Raw genomic sequence first — 5156 nt, forward strand, 5'->3', positions numbered from 1 at the left:
TACCCGCAATTATAGTCAAATTTCAACATACCACTCTCAATAATTGATAGAACTGTAAGACAGAAAATCCAACAACAGAGATATAGAAGACAACCAACTTGACCTAATTAGATCAAGCAACTTGACCTAATTGACAGTTATAAAACACATTATTGAACAACAAGTGCACATGAAACATTTACCAAAATATATCATATTTTGGGCCATAAAACAAGTGCCAATAAGCTTAAAAGGATTTAAATTGTTCAAAGTGTATCATCTGGTCACAATGGAAGTAAATGAGAAATAAAGATATTTGGAAAAATCTGTCAAAAAATATTTGGAAACTAAATGCATTAGTTTGCTAAGGCTGCTGTAACAACAATAACAACAACAACAATAGTAACAACAAAACAAACAGAAACTGGGTGGCTTAAGCTAAAGAAATTGATTGTCTCACAGTTCTGAAGTCTAGAAGTCCAAAATAAAGATGTAGCAGGCTTATTTCCTTCTGAAGGCTGTGAGAGAGAATGTGTCTTACCTCTCTTCTAGCTTCTGGTGGTTTGCCAGCAATCTTTGGCATAACTCCAATCTTTACATGACGCTCTTCCTGTGTTTGTGACTCTGTGTCCAAATTTTCCCTTTTTATGAGAACACCATTATATATTGAATTAGGGCCAACGTTATGACCTTATCTTAACACGATTATCTGCAAGACTATATTTCCAAATAAGGCCACATTCACAGACACTGGGGGTTAGGACCTCAATGTCTTTGGGGAGGATACGATTCAACCCATAACACTGAATAATACACTTCTAAGTAACCCATAGGTCAAAGAAGAAGGCAGAAAGCAAGTATTTGAAGCTGAATTAATATGAAAACACAGAGCACCGAAGTTTTTGGGATGCTACTAGACCCGTACTACAAGGGACATTTTTAGCACTGAACACTTTTATTATTAAAAAGGAATACAAGTCTCAGCATTCTCCTTAAGAAACTAGAAAAAGAAGAGCAAATAAAATCCAAAGGAAACAGAAAAAAAATGGTTTAATAAAGATGAGCAGAAATCAATGAAATAGAAAACAGAAAAAAAACAAAAGCTGGTTCCTTGAGAAGGTCAAGAAAATTGATAAACTTCTAGCCAAACTAATCAGGAAAAAAGAGAGAAGACATAGGTTACCAATGTCAGATATGAAAGAGGTGATATCACTGCAGAGTCTACAGTGATGAAGAGGATAGAAGAGAATATTATAAACAACTTTATGCCAATAGATTCTGTAACTTAAATGGCATTAACCAAATCCTTAAAAAAACAGAAAGCCCACTCAGATAAAAATAAGTAACCTGGAGCACCTGAGTGGCTCAGTTGGTTGAGCATCCAACTCTTGATTTCAGCTCAAGCCATGATCCCAGGGGTATGGGATTGAGCCCTGCATCAGGCTCTGAGCCTGCTTAAGATTCTCTCTCTGTCCCTCTGCCCCTCTCCCCTACTTGTGCTCTCTCTCTCTCTCTCTCTCTAAAATAAAAATAAAATAAAAATTTGAAAAGATACCTAGAAAATCCTAAAAATAAATAAATGAAAAAATAAGTAACTTTAATAACCATATATCTATTACAGAAATTACAATATTAATCTTAAGTAAACAGTGTTTTCATTCTCAGCATCTGTTTCTAATGCTCCACCTTTCAAAGAATCCTCTGTTTCCATTGAATACCCATGTGGTTTAGGTGCACTTACTTTTCTCCGAGTCTCATGAGTCAAACATGTGCATTAGGACAAGCCAGTGAGAACATGCCATCTTTCTAGCCATCTGTCAATGGATGGGTGTGTCAGCTATACCTGTCTGATCTGAGCTAATCTTGGGACTTTGGGGGAAACCCTGAAACGCAAACCGTCTTTCCTTATGGACTCTATGGCATGCAAATGTGAAGCATGGACCTCCTGTCGCCATTTTGCCACCATGGAGAAAGCCTGTCTGGGAAGAATGCTGACTCCTGACAAAGGGAAGGGTGGAGGGAATGACAAAGAAATGACACAGGAACACTGCTCAAACCACACAGAAAACATGACACTTAGTCACGTGACCTCTCTATCTCTACCACACTCAGAAGATAATTTTTCCTTTTATTTCAAAGAGAACATAGAAATTATTAGACAGCCCATCACTAAATTTGCAAACCAAATTTACACTGATGAGTTGTCTTTTCCTCTCTAAGCCTCACATCTCCCTCGTGCTCTGGATCCTAGGTCTCTCTCTGTTAGCATTCAAACTCACTTAGGTATGAAGTTAAATTAAAAATTCCTCACTCTGTCTGATTTTGGCATCAAGCTTGCTCTATTTTTATTCTCCCTCTTCCCACCCAAACTTCTCAAAAGACTACTCAATATTTGCCATTCTCATTTCTTCACTTTCCTCCCACACCTCATATGCCCATTCTACAACTTCCACATGATTTCTGTTTTCCGTGGATTTGACAGTTCTGATCAATTCTAGATACAATTCTAGGCTTCACATTTTAAGTAGATAATTTGAATATCTTCTACATAAAGTGGTACCTTGTTTCCGCAAGACTTGCAGGAAGCTATCACAAAGCAAGTACATTTTTCGGTCCCCCATTGCCCTTTTTTTTTTTCTTCTTTCTTTCTTTCTTTCTTTCTTTCTTTCTTTCTTTCTTTCTTTCTTTCTTTCTTTCTTTCTTTCTCTCTTTCTCTCTCTCTCTCTTTCTTCTTTCTTTTAGAGAGAAAGAGCAAGAGTGAGAGAGAGAGAGAGAGAGAGCACATGCTCTCGGGAGAGGGGCCCAGGGAGAGAGAGATACAAAGAGAATCTTAAGCAGGCCCCATAGTCAGTGCAGAGCCTGACGTGGGGACTGATCCCACAAGCCTAGGATCATGACCTGATCTGAAATCAAGAGCTGGACACTCAACTGACTGAGCCACCCAGGTCCCCCTTAATCAACTCTTATATTTTGAAGTTCTTTAGAGACTGACCTGAGCCCTCTTCTCTCAATCTTGACTGTCTTCCGGNACCTAAAAATAAAAATTTGATGATTGCCACACCCTCCATCAGGCCCTGTTTCAGGAGTAAGGGAATGAGATAGCCATACCATAGGAGGTTGCAAGCTGAGATGGTAGTTCAGAGTCCAAGATTTGAGAAGGGGAAAAGTTTCAGGCAATGTTATATTTTATTTTTTATTTATTTGTTTATNCCACCCAGGCGCCCCAGGCAATGTTATATTTTAAAAGGCAACTAACAGCATAGAAGTCTTAAGTGGATGCAGAAGTAAGGGTCACTAGATTGAGAGGGTTAAGTCAGCTATGGGATCAACATGCTGGAAGTTTCCATATCTGTCTAAAAAACAGTTTAACCATCTGCATACATTTAATCAAAGCACAGGCATTAGTTTCTCTTAATTTAGCATTTCCTTGGTGCAAAATGTTTTGCCAGGAGTCAATGAACACATGGTTCTAAATGACTTCCAGCAATAAACAAACAAATCCTGAGACAAAGAGTGGCATTCTATACTGTTAAACATTAAAGTGCACACCTCTTTTTCCCCATTAGGAGAAAATGAGTTTTTCCTCCAACCTTGGCCTTTGAAGGTAGAACTAATTTAAAAGCCGTGGTCTCTTAGCAACCATAGCTGATTCACACAATTAGTGTGGATAGTGGATGTGCTTTTCTGAAAAGATTTGAGGTTACTATCTAAGCTTTCCAGAGAATGTTTTTTAAATATATTTAAGCAGCATATAGCAAGGTATTTTAACAGAGATAAGAGTACTCTCATCTCGGTTGTCATACTCTGTTCATAATCTTCATGACAAATCTATTCCAAGTTTCTTGACTGCCCATTCTTGCCTAGCTACAGTGGTAGAACATATGTTTGCTGGCATTAACTCAGGGATTTGCATGCAAATGTGGTCTTCTCTGCCACTCACAATAACATTTTAGTAAATTGTGACTCATTATAACATCGTGTTCTTCCAGCCACTATCCTGGTTGATGTACATTCTGGCTGAAGACTTACTGTCTTGTTCAGGATTTAGCTTTTAAACTTCTTAACTCAAGAGTCACAGCCTTTGTCATGCTCAAGGTTATGAATTACAGTAGTAGACGAAGCTGCCAAAATGGCATGGTGAAGCTGTTTGCAGGAAATTTCATCGTGGCCAAGTGTTTGGTTTGGTTTGGTTTTTTCCCAGGCCAGAAATACAAATTCACAAAATTGCTTTTAATATACATTGGTGAGAAGAAGGTCAGAAGTTCTCAAGTTTGATTTTTGTGTCCACCCCATAGGCTCTAACACTTAGTTGGGGGCTTTCAAAGTGGATTGAATTTGATTTATTTTCCTCCAAGTAATAATACTATAAGTGCTTGGTCAGTAGTTTAAGGAAATTAATGAAAACATTTCTACAGGCGATGTGGGAAGAGCGCAAAGAATAGAAGAGAGAAGTCAAACAATTTTCAAAGAAGCTTCAGGATAGAATTTAAACCTGACGAGGAAATTCATCAGCAATTAAAGTTCCTCTCAGATATTGGAGGTTTCTGGCCCCATTTATTATCTTTTGGCTCTATTCAGTCACCTACTGTTTTTGTTCCTTTTCTCTTTAACTGGAGTGTTTTCCAGCCATATTCCTGTTGATAACTTTAATTTAAAAAAAGAATGAAACTTCCTTAGTCTCTCTTCTCCTTTGATTCACCTGACTTAAATCATGAGCTCTCTCTCACACAGACCCAGGTACACTAGAAGAATTCATTATATATATAGGGCATACCCAAATTCATCTTTCTGAAATGCCAGTGAAAAAAGTTTCTTCAATATTTTATCCTGTGATACAATATACAAAATGTACAAGACACAAATATTTAGTTTAACGAATTACAGATCTTCCTCAATCTATGACGGGGTTACGTCCCAATAAACCAATCAGAAGTTGAAGATATTGTTAAGTCAAAAATGCATTTAATACACATACCCAACTGAACATCACAGCTTCGTCTAGCCTACCTTAAAGTGCTCAGAACACACATAGTAACCTATAGTTGGGTAAAATCTTCTAATATAAAGCCAATTTTACAATGAAGTGTTGAATATCTCATGTAATCTATTGAATACTGTACTGAAAGTGAAAAACAGAATGGTTGTATAGGTACAGAATGGTTGTCGGCGTGTCAGTT

This window comes from Crocuta crocuta, unplaced genomic scaffold (genome assembly GCF_008692635.1).
Source record: "Crocuta crocuta isolate KB4526 unplaced genomic scaffold, BGI_CrCroc_1.0 scaffold940, whole genome shotgun sequence".
NCBI lineage: Eukaryota > Metazoa > Chordata > Mammalia > Carnivora > Hyaenidae > Crocuta > Crocuta crocuta.